The following is a 16007-nucleotide window of genomic DNA, read 5'->3' on the forward strand; positions in this document are numbered from 1 at the left end:
AGAGGAAAATTGGGGAAACAGGAAGAAGGGGAGAGAGACACTGCAGCCACCGCCAGGACAAGCAACATGTAAAGACACCGGTAAGCCACAAGCAATGTGGCAAGGTATAGATTTATAGAAATGGGTTAATTTAAGATATAAGAACAGTTAGCAAGAAGTCTGCCACGGCCATACAGTTTATAAGTGATATAAGTGTCTGAGTGATTATTTTATAAGTAGATTGTGGGACTGTAGGGCTCGGTGGAACCTGGAGAGAAGCCCTCCAGCTACATTCATATCACCTGTATCCTGCTAATACCCTTCCATTCCCTCCCACAGGGTCCCTTTATACATAACTGGTTACTGTGGTTACTCCATGTTGTATATTCACATCTGAAGATTTAGAGTTAGGAATTGCATATGAGAGAGAACGTGTGGCATTTATCTTTCTGGGTCTGGGTTACTTCACTCCATATGATCTTTTGTAAGACCATCTACTCACCTGCAAATATTATGGTTTCATTTTTCCTTATAGCTGACTAGAATTCCATTTATCTGTTAAGCCCAACACTAATACCTATGAAACACGACAATAGCCAGCATGGCAAGATATGCATAATGGTGCAAGAAGTGGCACTCACGTGTGAGTGGCAAACAATAACTGTATAATGGACTTAAGTCCCATTCAACAGTAGAGAAATCATGCCTGGTATCAGAAAACAGTATTCTATAGTTAATAATCTTAGAAAAGAACCTACTGCCATTACATTACATTACATTACTACTGCTGCTGCTGCTGCTAATCTTGTATGTGTATGAGTGTTTGTTTTCAAGTATGTCTGTGAACCACACATGTACAGTGCCCACAGAGGCCAGAAGAAGGAGTTAGATTCCCTGAAATGAGTCACAAATGGTTTTGAGCTACCATGTGAGTGTTGACAATCAAACCATGGTCCTCTGGAAGAACAGCCAGTGTTTCTAACTGCTGAGCCACCTCTCTAGCTCCAAACTCTTCCTTTTTAAAGACATTTATTCTTATTTTTTTTTTTACATTAAGTGGTTACGTATGTGTGGATTTAAGTCTGAGTGCAGTACCCATAGAGGCCAGAAGAGGGCATTGTATCCCCTGGAGCTGAAATTATAGACAGCAGTGAATAGCAGTGAGCCTGATCAGGATGCTGGGAATTGAACTGGATCACCTGCAAGAGCAATATGAGATCTTCACTGCTGAGCCTGCTCTCCAGCCCCAACCTCTTTCTTAAGTAACATGTTTCTTGAAAGTTTCACGCTATTATGTATGCTTATGTGCTCTGATTTTTTTGTTTCTTTTTGGTTTTGTTTTCTGTTTTGTCCAGACAGGGTTTCTCTGTGTAGCCCTGGCTGTCCTGGAACTCACTCTGTAGACCAAGCTGGCTCAAACTCACAAAGATCCACCTGCCTCTGCCTCTCAAGTACTGAGATTGAAGGCATGCCATCACTGACTGGAAGATTTTTATTTTATTTGAAACTCAAAAATAATGTATTCTTCCCCTGTCAGTTAAAGCAGTCTCCCAAACATACTTTTCTTGTTCCTCACTATATACTCAATGCATAATATCAAACACTATCCAGCCATGCTTGGTTATACTTCCCATCTAGCATTCTAATTCTGACATATGTCTTTTACTTATAGCTTTGCAGTTAAGATATATTTGGCACGACTATTACTTTCTCTCTGTGTAGTATGGAGGTCTTCCTCTTGTAGTTTTCACAGAATTTGTGATAGTTAGGTGTGATAGTGCATGCCTATACTCCCAGCCCTCAGGAAACTGAAACAGGAGGATTGCTAATCCAAGGCCAGCATGAACTACATAGTGGGACCCTGTCTTAGAAAAGGCTTCCTCAGGCTGGAGAAATGACTGAGTGGTTAAGAGCATTCACTGCTCTTCCATAGGACCCAGGTTCGATTCCTGGCACCTGCATAGCAGCTCACAACCATCTGGACTTCCAGTTCCAGGAGATTTGACACCATCTTCTAGCCTCTTTGAGTATGAAGCATACATACCATGCACAGACATACATGACAGTATAGATGCAAAAATAAAAACCTTTCCCAAAGGATTCCTTTTGTTATGACCTCGAATTCTTGCTGCCATGGACAGGAGCTGTTCCCATTGCTCAGAACATCACTGTGATTTCCCTACCATGCAAGGGTGTGCAAAAAAAAAAAGAAAAGAAAAAAGAAAAAAAACCTCCTTTCTCCAAGTTGCTTCTGTTGGATGTTTTGTTGTGCAACAAGAAAAGACAACTGATATAGAAAAAAATAGTACCAAGGAAGGGAAATGTTGCTATGATGAACCCGGCTGCTAATGTCATTGGCCTTCGGAAATATATTGTGGGAGGAATGCAGAAGACTTTGCAGGTGTGGGTAAAGAAACCTCAAAATTGTTAGGAGAACTTACTGGGGGCATTTTGTGTAATTCAGAAAACAACAACAACAACAATAATAAATCTCTTACTCTCAAAAAGAAAGAAGAAAAGTAGCTCATACCAACACCACCTCCATGTCTTTATACATCAGCAACACCATAGCTAATTATAAAAATCCTTCACTTGGCCAAGTACAGTGATGTACACCTATAATCTTAGTACTTGGGAGGTGGAGGCAGGAGATTCAGAAGTTCGAGGTCATCCTCAACTACTTAGTAAGTCTGAGGTCAATTAAACAACAACCAGCAAAATTTCTTAACATAATCTTTCATTTCTTGAGAATTTTCTGGCAAGTGCTCCACTGCATGTTAGCCTGTACAAATACAATGGAGAAATTTAAAGCAGCCTAAGGGACTTAGTAATTTTATGCTTAGTTGTCTATGGAATCTTTATTTGTAAGGTCAAATACTTTTATTAGAATATGCTTAGACTGTTCTAAATCATTTTTCTGAGAAAAAAAGTACAACAACTCTCATTTGTTTAAAGGACATTCTTAATTACATATTTAAGTATTTGACATTCATTGCTTTATTTTTCTCACCAAAGTCTTCACTTATGCATTATTGGATGTCCTTTGTCTTCTACAACTATATTTTCTCCAATCTTCTGTTGTTGTTGTTTTGAGACAAGGTCTCACTCTTTAGGCCAGGCTGGGCTGAAACACACTATTATAGATCAGACTGGTCTTGAACTCCTAGTAACCCTTCTGCATTGGCCTCCCAAGTTTGAGATCACATGCATGAGACACCATTCTCTGATTCTCCAGGCTCTTTCTTTTCTTCTTTCTGCTTCATTGGACTTACTATGTTCATTTCTACCTTCTGTTATCCTACTGATTATCTACCATGATGTCTGTAACTGTATGTGTTTGTTTTCCATTCCATTCTACCTTTATCTCTCTGATTCTGTCATTTTATTTTCTTCTGACACCCTACCATGTTTTATCAACTCACAAGTTAGGTTTTTGTCTACTTACTGTATTTTCACCTTTTCTCTGAGTTCTTACATTTCTCTTTTGTGATTTTTCTTTAAAGGATATTATGTATATACACATATGTCTGTTGTTAATATTTGGCCTTGAAGTATTGAGTCAATACCATAGACTGAGTTTCCTCAGAAGGGTACTCTAAGAGAATGGTGTGAGGACAAGTTCATTACTTGGGAGGCAATCCCAGAAAGTATTGGTGTGAGATTGGCAAATCAAGATAAGGAAGGGAGAGCATCCATTAGAATGTATATTCGTGAGCAGGTTACTGTCATGGACAATTAGATCCCAAGCCTACTGGAGTTTTCTAGAAGATCATTTTCCCAGAGACTCTCAAACTTTGATGTACCTAAAAACTAAGTGGCATTCTTTGTGATCCACATGTTTGTGTTCAGCACATCCAACACTCTGGTAGTGTTTGGGTTTTTACATATTTGTTCCCTCATTTGTTTGTTTTAACTTTTTAGTACAGTGTTTTGTTATGAAGCCCAGGCTGTTCTCAAAGTTGTTTAGGTCCTACTCCCTTAATCTCTCAAATGCTAAGATTTCTAGGTATGCATCACCATGCCCAACTTGAGATTCTACGGCTTTAAAACTATAACTTATTTGTTTTACATCCTGGCTGGTGCCTCCCTCTCCCTACCGCCTCTCAGCCCCTCCCCCAATCCACCCTTCCTCTTTTGTTGGGAGCATAGCAAGAAGGTCCTTGTGCCACAGATCTCCAGAGAAACCAGGAATGTTAAGCACACTGGATTGTCTTTTCAATGGGAAAGATGAAAAACCAGTTCTTCCACTCAGAAAACTGAGAATTGGAAGTGATTAACTGCCTGGTAATCTGTCTTATCTGTCAGGCCAGGCCATATCAAGCTCCTACACCAGGACCAGAGGTGGCCAATGGCCCAAATGACCTCTGTGCTCTCTATATGACTGAGACCAGGCCAGACCCTTAAGTTAGTACAGGTAGCCTATCTCTAGAACCCATCCCTCTTCCCTTTCCTCAGCAGGCCCTGAATTCAGCCCAGTGTTTGGCCTAGGGTCTGTGAATCACAGGGGTGGCCAGTTCAGACTATGCATCTGTTACAGCCAGGAGTCTTACTTAGCTGGGCCCATCCTTGTAGACTCCTGGGAGAGTTTCCCTTGCATCAGGCTTCTACCTGACCCTGAAAAGCCCCTCTTTCCAGTCATCTCTTTCAGTATTCTTCCCCTCCACCCACCCACCCCAACCTGATCCCTCCAGTTCCCATGCCCATCCACCCCAAATCTACCCAAGAGATCTCTATTTCCCCTTCCCAGGGAGAGCTATGCATGCCAGCTTGGGCCTTCCTCCTTACCTAGCCTCTCTGAGTCTGTGGTTCATAGCATGGTTATCCTTTACTTTACAGCTAATAACCACTTATAAGTGAGTACATACCATGTTTGTCTTTCTGCATTGCCTCACTCAGGATGATTTTTCCTAGTTTTGTCTATTTGTCTTCAAATTTCATGATGTCATTGTTTTTAAGACCTGAGTAATAATGCTTTGTGTTTTGGTTAAGTGGCGGAGCTCGTGGCTGGCTGCCGCCTGCAGCGAACATGCCAATGGAGAAGAGTGCTGGATGTATTGGTGACGGAAGAGTCACGAGCCATGGTTACCTTTCTAGAGCTTTATTGGGAGAGAGAGAGAGAGAGAGAGAGAGAGAGAGAGAGAGAGAGAGAGAGAGAGAGAGAGAGAGAGAGACTGCATGGAGGGGGAGAATACAGAAGGAGAGAGTGTGGAAAAAAAGGACACAGAGAGAGCATGCCCGCTTTTTAGGCTGGGACGCCGTCGCAGGCTGGCAACATAATTAAAGACATAATCCTTACATTGTGTAACTGTACCTCATTCTTTATCCATTCTTCAGTTAAGGGACATCTAGATTGTTTCCAGGTTCTGGCTATTACAAATAAAGCTTCTATGAACACAGTTGAGCAACTGTCTTCTGGTATGATTGAGCATCCTTTTGGTATATGTCCAAGAGTGTTATCTCTGGGTCTTGATTCCCAATTTTTGAAGAAACCTCCATATTGATTTCCAAGAGATTCTACATTTCTCACAAAATCCCAAGAGTTTTTAAGCAATGGAGATGTAGAACTTATATCCGCACTTACTCTCATTATTTTAGGGGTAAGTGGCCCCTATATAGTATTCTTTGAAGGCTGTTCCTGGGGATGTAAATTCCCTGGCACTTCTGGTTTTCCCTGCATATTGAAAAATTACTCAGAGAAAGTTGTCTTGGAGAAGTAACAAGGGCTTGCAGAATAAACCTCCAACATGTTCAGGAGCTTTGAGCGAAAAGGAATGGAGCAGAGAAACAGAAACCTGTTGTGTCTCTTAGTCACAATTTTCATGAATTCAAAGGCAATATCTTACTGGTTGGTATTCTTGTCCTAGATTTATTGCTGTATTACATTTTTTTCATATAGTGTTTTCACCTGTTTATTTTTAGCTTAGTCTAACAAGAAGTATGTTGTATTATGGTCCGTGTGTGTGTGTGTGTGTGTGTGTGTGTATGTGTGTGTGTGTGTGTGTGTGTGTGTGTGTGTGTGTGTTACTGTGCTTTTTTCTCCCCCAACTACCTGTTCCTATTTGTCCCAGTTTGCTTTGCTATTCTGTTACTGTAATTTTAAAAAAAAATGACTAAACACAACTTGACCTCACAGGGCTTTTCAAACCTTGCAGATTACAGTCCATCATCAAGAGAAGTCAGGGAAGGAACTCAAGGCAAGAACCCAGAGGCGAGGCAGGAACTGAAACAGAAACCATGGAAGAGTGCTGCTTATTGCCTTGGTCTTCTTATACAACCCAGGACCACCTTCCCAAGAGAGGTATTGTCCATAGTGAGCTGGGTTTTCAAATATCAGCCATTAACCAAGAAAATGCTTCAAAAGCTTGCCTATAGGCCAATCTGATAGAAGCATTTTGTCAGCTAAGTTCCCTCTTTTCAGAGGACCCTGGCTTATGTCAAGTTGACAAAAATATTAACCAGCACACTATTCTGTTACACATCATTGACTAAATTATGTTTTCCAAAGTCAGGTATTTCCTTTGCTTCCCTACACTGTGCCAGTTGTGAGTAATTTCACAATCCAAAGGTTCAATCTATGCTACTACAGAGATAAATTGCTTCCTACATATATGACGCCATTGGGTAATTCTTTGCATAGCTCTAAGTCTTCTGCATCCATCTCTGAACTGAACTGGGATTCAGAAAGTTTTTGCCACTCCACCTGTTAACCCAGTTCATGCACGTTTACTTAAAAACAATGGGTAAACTTCAGTGCATCCATGTAAACCCGCCTGCTATACTATATTTTCTCTTAGGCTTTCTGAGTGTTTCTCTCAGCGTACTCATTCTTCTCACCCCTATCTGTACAGCTTATATCCAATTTCAGCTTCCTTTGTTTACCTTATATATTACACTTAAATATGATTCACATATTAATCCAATGTGTTTTGGAGTTTGAGGGTAATTTTTCTCCTGATTTTATTCAAAATAGGGTTCATAAACATTTTTTATTTTTACCTGTTCTCTAATATTTCTAGAAGTATAAAAAGAATGGCATCCATACTCTTAGTGTCTACACACTGATCAAGTGATCTTATGCTCCAAGCTATTCACTGTGTTATCAGTGATGAATATGGCACTACACCAGCTCTCAGCTGCTCCAATTTATATACTTTGTTAAGGAGACAGGAGCTGATTGCTGAATCAGGAAAGTGTTCCTCACTTCTCTGTGTGCTGTCATTGTAGATGTGGCAAATCTTCAACTGTCCACATAGGAAACAAAGCTATTTCAATGCTTCAATATCTAGCATCCAAAAACCACACTGTGGATGGATAAGACATTGCACATTAATTTATACCCATGTTGTAAAAATTAATCCCTCTATTTTGGTGGATTTAGAGAATCAATTGTTTACAGAAAATATCAGAGCTTTCAGTGTATCTTGGTGGTAGAGCGATTGCCTAAAATTCAGGCCTTGGTAATGAACACCAGCACTGCAAAAACAATAATCAAAATGTGTCATCATAATTTTGCATGTAGTCCTCCAAATAACTCCTATGATAGATTGGGTTCCATAAATATTTCCAATGTTTCTATGACCATTGCATTAGCCAGAGTTCTCTAGAGGAACAGAACTTGCAGAATGAGTCTGTATATATAAAAAGGGGATGTATTAGAGTGGCTTACAGGCTGTGGTCCAGCTAGTCCAACAATGACCATCAACCAACAGAAGATCCAAGAATCTGTTGTTGTTCAGCCCACAAGGCTGTATGTCAGCTGGTCTTCAGTATATGCCAGAATCTGGAAGAAGTAGGGTTTAATGCCAGCAGAGGAATGGACTTGCTAGGGAGTGTGATAGCCAGCAGGCAAAGAGAACAAATTGCATTTGTTTACCTCTGTGAAGCTGTGTTACTATTCCTGTCTAAAACACCTGATGGTCTAATAAAGATCTGAATGGCCAATAGGTGGCAGGAGAAAGAATAGGCAGGGCTGGCAGGGAGAGAAAATATATAGAAGGAGAAATCTGGGAGGAGAAAGAGAGAAGTAGCCAGAGAAAGCGGAGGACTCAAGGGGATAACCAACCAGCAACACAGCAAGCCACAGAGTAAGAGTAAGATTTACAGAAGTAAGAAAGGGAAAGCCCAAAGGCAAATGCTAGACAGGATAATTTAGGAAAAGCCAAGCCAAGGCTGGACATTCGTAATTGAGAATAAGCCTCTGTGTGTGATTTATTTGAGAGCTGGGTGGCGCAGCGCCCCCCCCCCCCAAAAAAAAAGAGAAAAAAAAAAACAACAACAATAAGGTCTCTTTGTCCACCCTTCCTGATAATGTTTTACACTCTCCTGGCAATGTTTAGCCACAGTTCCCTCTATGTTCATCCAAACCATTAGGTTTCTTTTGGCCTTATTCTACTCCTGGTACAACTTGAACTCAACTGTCCACCTCTGTCAATAGCTCTAAATCAAGTATCCCTTCTTTCTACAGTCCTGAGCAGTGAACTCACCTCCAAGTCATTTATCATCAGCTTGCTCTAGTCAGAAGCAACAGCATAAAGGTTAACAATCTAGTTTTGTAGAGAACTATATAGGAAGCATTCTGAATTCCATATGGTTTCTCATAAGTTCTTCTTTGATTGCTTTTAACAAAAACAAACCAAAGAACATAAAAATCAATCTTATCACACAAGTATATGGGATAGATATAGCCTGCTCTCTGTAACATCCAAGATAATCTCAAAAGAAGAGTTGTTGCTGTAACTTATTACTAAGTAGATTCCTAAAATGTTTTTTTTTCTTTTTTTTTCTTTTTCGAGACAGGGTTTCTCTGTGTAGCTTTGCGCCTTTCCTGGGACTCACTTGGTAGCCCAGGCTGGCCTCGAACTCACAGAGATCCGCCTGGCTCTGCCTCCCGAGTGCTGGGATTAAAGGCGTGTGCCACCACCGCCCGGCCCTAAAATGTTTTATTCTGGTTAAGTTCCCACATTTCTCTCTGCTCCATTCAGCAAAAACTTTCAATATCCCATTTTATATGAAAGTAGACTAAAGGCTATCTTTGTGAATTACCTGAGTTATCCCCTCCACACCACCTTAAAATTATGCTTGAGGCTGGGGATGGGATTCAAAAGGCAAGAGTTCTTGTTGCTTCACTTGCAGAAGACCAAAGTTCATTTCTAACACCTATATCAAGTGGAGAATAACTGCCTATAATTTCAGCTCCAGAAAATTTCAATGCCCTCTTCTGTCCTCTGGGGACATCTCCATGTGTGTGCAAAAACACATATGTAGACACACATACAGATAAATAACAAAAATACATATTTTAAAGTTTCTAATTCCCCAATAACCAAATCCCCAAATAGTTAAATAGTAAAAATACAAGATAAAAGAATTCAAAAGTCCAATTTTAAAGATGATTAATGAGCCCAAATTGGATTTAAATGAACAGAAAAATTCAGGCAGTGCTTTCAGAGATAGGATGAGAAACTCAGTAACTTGCATAGAAAATAAAACAGAGAGTGATGTTAATGAAACCTATTGCAATAGAAATTCCTAGAAAGAGGTATATTAAAAAAAGTTACAATACAGTGATCATGCAATAGAAGGATACTCCCTCCCTCCAAGTAGACACCACTCATTACCTAATAAAAACCTATTTTAGAAATGGGTCATCACCTTTTGAAGTTCTGGCCAAAGGTGTCTCATAGATCCCCCTCCCCTAATATACTACAGGCCACTGGTAATGCTATTGGCTACTTACTAAAATTTGACAGTAAGATTTTAAGGTAGTTATAATTTGCAGAATGCATCACAAACTTATACTGAAATGGAAGCTTTACCCTAACTGTATTGGTTTAAATAGTAAGGCAACTCCACGTAATTAAAAGGGAGGTTTATTTTGTGGGGTAACTTGCAAGTGAAGGGATAGGTAATAGGGTCTAGGAAAGGTGAAGCACAGTCCAGCGGTGTTCTCTGGAGAACTCTGCTCAGTCTCCCTCCAGCATCCACGATCCAAGAACCAAGAGAGCCGGCCCATCTGGATCTCGAGTCTTCAGGGGTCCTCTCTCGGCTCCACCTTGTAGGTGTGACAGCCTCAATGGGGGTGGCAGTTTCAGGTCAAAGCTGGAACGGCTACCCACTGCATAACTGGCTATGTTTCATAGTGCCAAAGGTGCTACACACACTCCCAAATGGGGCAAAGAAATCATCAATCTGGCCCATATACTAACCTTGTGATGTACAAAATCAACCTTCCAGTAAAATATACTGGTGCAAAAATAGAACAAATGTTATGAGAGTAACAAAGGACTGTTTGACTGGACTTAAAGCCCACTCCATTAAATGGACCCCATACTTGACACTGTTAATCAGGCCAAGAACCTGAGATTAGACAGGCCAAAAGCTGTAGGGGAAATCCTACTAGTATGATTCTGATGAATGGACACAGAAATAAAATGACTCCTATGACTGATTGCTATACTCATTGATCAGTGCATCACACAAGCATCATCAGAGAAGCTCCTTACAGTAGGTGATAATTAAAACAGTGACTTACAAGTGGACAACATGCACAGAGCAAGAGACTGCAGTGCTCAACCCTAAGTGGGATGTATGCAATCCCCTCAAGACTCAGAGATCTATATGGAAGAACAGGCAGAAAGAGTTGAGCTAGAGCTTGACAAGGATGTCCCCCAAATAGTATTGTTCAAATACAACAGAGCAGCTGCACAAAGGAACTCACAAAGACTGCAACTGAATGCACACATGTCTTATACAATCTCAAGCCTGACAAAATCCCAGCATGGAAAGGGGGAAGCAGGCATACAAATTCCAGCCCTATCCAAAAATTGATAGCTTTCAGAAAAGGAAAATCCACTTTCTTCAATGGAATAACACTGATTATATCAACCACACACAAAGGCAGGCCAAGTGTTCAGGAATAGTTGGCTAACACAACTCAGACTCCCATTTTTTTAATGTGTTTTTCTTGTTTGTTTAAGAGAAATAAGAAGATGAATTCCAGAGGATGGAGACATGGAGGACAATTTGGGAAGAGATGGGGGAGGGGAAAGAACAGGAACGAAATAAAAATGCATGAAAATATTAATAATAAAAGCACTAAACAAAAATAATTTAAATCAAAGTGGCTATATAAATGAAGATTTACATACAGGAGAATTTCATATAATCAGAAAGTAGTTAAAAAATGCATTAATTTACAACAACCAGAAACTTTGGACTAGAATACTATTAAAAATTTCTAGTAATTAGCCGGGCAGTGGTGGCACACGCCTTTAATCCCAGCACTCGGGAGGCAGAGGCAGGTGGATCTCTGAATTCGAGGCCAGCCTGGTCTGCAAAGCGAGTTCTAGGAAAGGCACAAAGCTACACAGAGAAACACTGTCTTGAAAAACAAAACATAACAAAAAAAATTTTCTAGTAATTTAACATTGGGCTACTTTCTATAGATTTTCTTAAAACAGAAAAGTCTTTCCTTCTGAAACATTACATCATTATTCACTGTGCAGGAATTATCTTGCAAATCAATATGGAAAATTAAAGCAATCACCTGGGGCTGCTTGCTCATCTTTCACAGGTCTGTCTTCATCCTCAACAGGGTTGGTGAATATACTGCCCTTGGGTTTCTGCAGCTTCTTGGAGGTTTGAAATAAAAATAAAAATGATGTATATTAAAAGCAAGAACACATTATGTTACATTACATATGCCAAATAATAAACCCTCCTATAATAAAACATAGAATCTCCTATAGTATTGTCAATAAAAGGTTACCATCAGGCTCATGTGATATGTGGCTTCCAGTTGCTTAATAGGCCAATTCTGATAAGACTTTAATATTATCTGTGAGGAATACCTGCCAGGTCATTTGTGTCTGTGTTAATAGTTTAACAAGAGAAAAATTACACAACCAATTCCTTCACAATTTGGTTACTAGAAAAAATGAATTTTACTCAGTAAAAAGTAATATTTCTAAATTTCTTTGTAGGGAGAAACCTGAAACATACACACAAAGTATATGTGTTCAAACCTCTGTTACAATTTTTGAGGGTTTATTTTATAATGTGAAACAGTCTACAGAATTGCGTCTTCTGGTCAAAGACCATACCTATACTATGAATCAACAGGATATGTGAAAACAAATGCCCCATCCTTCTAGACCCTTTTTATACCACTTCTTCTGTTCATAGACTATGATGTAGTCTATATTTAGCTACCAGGACAAATATCAGATTTTTAAAGATTATTTAATTAAATTTAATTGCTGCCATAACTTTACCCTTCATTCACAATTAGTTCAACTTTATTCACCAGACTCTTATTATTTTACTTTTAACAAGTGCTATACACCCCAAGTTTAAAAAGAAAAAATTCTTTTAAAAAAGTCATATGAAAACCCATGGCAGTATGATTATATCAACACATACCAAAGCAGGCCATATGAGCAAAAATAGTCAGCCGACACAAATCAGATTCCAATTTTTTATTCCAGTTTTTCCACATTTGTTTAAGAGAGACCTGCCTCAACTGAATGTACCAGGCTCTGCTGACTCCCCATGGCAGACCTTACCTTGGAGGAGGTGGGAATGGGGGTGGGTTGGGGTGAAGGCTGGGGGGTGGAAGGAGGGAGGACAGGCGAATCTGTGGTTGATATGTAAAACGAATAGAAAATCTCTTAATTAAAAAAAGATAAAAGAAAAAAAAAAGGCCGGGCAGTAGTGGCGCACGCCTTTAATCCCAGCACTCAGGAGGCAGAGCCAGGCGGATCTCTGTGAGTTCGAGGCCAGCCTGGGCTACCAAGTGAGCTCCAGGAAAGGCGCAAAGCTACGCAGAGAAACCCTGTCTCGAAAAAACCAAAAAAAAAAAAAAAAAAAAAAAAGATAAAAGAGGGAAAATAAAAATATGAAGTCCACAGGATGGAGAGGTGACAGACAATTTGGGAGGAGTTGGAGGAGTGCAAGAAATGTGATAAAAATAAATTGTATGAAATTCTCAAAGAATAAAAGCATTAACATAGAAAAAATAATTCTAAACAAAGATGCTACATAAATGAAGATTTATATACTTTCAATTTTCGTATAATCAGGAAATAGTCTAATTCTCCAAAAAGGAGGCAATAGTCTATTTCTCTTAAAAAGGAAGCTTTTATTAAAACAAAAATGTTGGACTAGCAAAGTGAAAATTGTATCACTGGGCTATTTTCTATATCTGTTTTCCTAAAACAGAAAAGATCCTCTCCTTCTGAAAGCACTATTCAATGGACAGAAATTATCTTGCAAATCAATATAAAAAAACAGAGCAATGACCTGGGGATGCTTGCTCATCTTTCACAGGTATGTCTTCAACCTCCAAAGGGCTGGTCAATATACTGCCCTTGGGGTTTTGTTGTTGTTGTTTGTTTGTTTGTTTTTGCAGCTTTGATGGGATATGAAATGAAAAACAAAAATGATATACATTTACAACTAAGAAGACTGTGAGAGGCCAGCTCCCACCTTTCAGAGGGTTTCTATGAGGAGGAGAGAGGAATAAGAAAACATTAAATAGAAAGATACGGAAGAGGAGAAAGACAGGAACACAGGATAGCTTCAGGAAAACCTGGATCAAAACTCAATGGTCCCTTCTGCCGCTTCAAAAGGGCTTTTTATAACAATGCCAAGGGGCGGGGCAAAAGACCTCCCCCTTGCTAGATCAAAGCACACTGCACAACCGAGTGCAGACTCTTCCAAACACCTGGTAAACATGCCCGTGGTCCAATCATCCCCTTATGCAGCCCCGCTGGGTAAAGCAAGCTCAGATTCTCAGACCCTGAGTAAGTTCTCACTAGGAAACCTCTGTGGGTCTCTAAAGAAGACTTAGTTGTGGTTGATATCATCAGTGTACTCCATTGTGTTCCTGTTTGTATGGCAAATAATAAAGCTTCCTATTATAAAACATAGATGCTTCTATAGTGTTGTCATGAAAAGGCTAGTTGGCTGGTAGCCAAATTCAGGTAATTTTTATTATTTTGTGAAAATTATCTCCCAGGTTACTTGGGTCTATATTTACAATTAAAAAAGAGATTTCAGTATTAATACCTTCACAATTTGGTTATTTTGGGGGGAGTATTTCACATAACAAAAATGATTAATTCTAAATAAAACTATTTTCTAGGAGATATATGAAACATATACACCCACACATAAATACCCTTGTGTTTAAAGCTCAACTGTTGTCATTCTGCAGCCTTAGTATAAACAGTCTACTACTTGTGTCTTCCTTACCCAAAGACCATGCAGTTTTCATAAACAAGACTTGTCATAGCAAATTCCCCATCTTTCTGTAGCTTTCTTATTTTAGTCCTACAAGTCACTTAATAGAAGTAGTCTATCCTTAGCTACCAAGGCAAATATAAAATCATTTAACTATCAACATTACTTCACCCTCCATTTACAACTAATTCACCCATACGAGCCAGATTCTTCTTCTTATTTTAACTACTTCCTCACACTCTTGTTTCAATGTGTCCACTATTTTTTAAAGAGCTCTAGTGATGTTACTCACATTACTTTTTTTTTTTTTAACATTGTCTCTCTGTCATCATTTTCAGGATTTGACCGGCATCAGATCAGAGCATCACAGCATCACACTTCCTTCTTCTTCTTCTTCTTCTTCTTCTTCTTCTTCTTCTTCTTCTTCTTCTTCTTCTTCTTCTTCTTCTTCTTCTTCTCCTCCTCCTCCTCCTCCTCCTCCTCCTCCTCCTCCTCCTCCTCCTCCTCCTCCTCCTCCTCCCTCTTCTTCCTTCTTTCTTTCTTTTTCTTTTCTTTTTTTGGTTTTTCAAGACAGAGTTTCTCTGTGTAGCTTTGGAGTCTGTCCTGGAACTCGCTCTGTAGAACAGGCTAGCCTCAAACTCTGCCTCCTGAGTGCTGAGATTAAAGGGGTGTGCCAGCAATGCCTGGCCACATTGACACTTTCAACCAAGATTCCACCTAAGTTCCTAGAAATGGTTACTCCTGTCAATTTCTGGAACTCTTTTATCTCCAAGACAACAGTGTCCCCTTGTATACCCTTCAACTCCCTTATTTGCTCTTTCATTTCAGACCAACTGATCAAGTGTTACATTCTCATTGCAAAGTTTATCCATAGTTCCTGGTATTTTCATTCAACCCATTATGTTTCTTCCGGCTTTGCTCTATATCTGATTCAACTTTCACAACTGTTCAATACCACCAACACTTCTAAATTAATTATCCCTTCCTGAGCAATGAGTCAGCTCCTGCCTCTGAGTCACAGCCTCATCTACTTTCTCTAGTCAGAAACAACAGAATAGAGGTTAGCAATTTTGTTTTATAAGGAGATAGACAGTAAACATTCTGAAGGATACATATAGTCTCTGGGTCCATCACATTCTTTGTGTGCTTTAAAGAAAAAATAACTAATCAAAGAACATAAAAACAATCTCATCACACAGCTACATGAGCTAGATATGGCCCTCTGTAATGTCCACTCTAACCTCTATGAAGGAATCGCTATTGCAATTGATTTCTAAGTATATTCTCCTGTTACAATGTTTTCTTCTGTTTAAACTCCCACCTCTATCTCTCTGCTCCATTCAACAAATGTTCCAAACCTCCCCTTTATATGAAGCTTAAAGTCCATCTCTGGAACTGAACTTACATATTCCATTATACCATCTTAAAACTCTCTTTGGGCTTGAAAAAATGGGTCAGCAATTCAAGGTATTTTCTGCTGCCTTTCATAGAACCTGAGTTCAGTTTCCAACACCCACATCAAGTGGCTCACAATTGCCTATAACTACAGCTGCTGACAGTATCCACTGCCTTCTTCTGTCTCTGTACCTGCATGCATGTGCAAAAATACATGCAGAGAGAGAGAGAGAGAGAGAGAGAGAGAGAGAGAGAGAGAGAAATATATATTACATTCCCAACGCCTACATAACCAAATCCAAGTGTTGAAATGGTAAAAATTTTGGACAAAGAATTCAAAAGTCTACTTTTACAGATGATTAATGACCTCAAAGTGGATTTAAAAGAACAGG

This window comes from Peromyscus maniculatus, chromosome X (genome assembly GCF_049852395.1).
Source record: "Peromyscus maniculatus bairdii isolate BWxNUB_F1_BW_parent chromosome X, HU_Pman_BW_mat_3.1, whole genome shotgun sequence".
In the NCBI taxonomy this organism is placed as follows: Eukaryota; Metazoa; Chordata; class Mammalia; order Rodentia; family Cricetidae; genus Peromyscus; species Peromyscus maniculatus.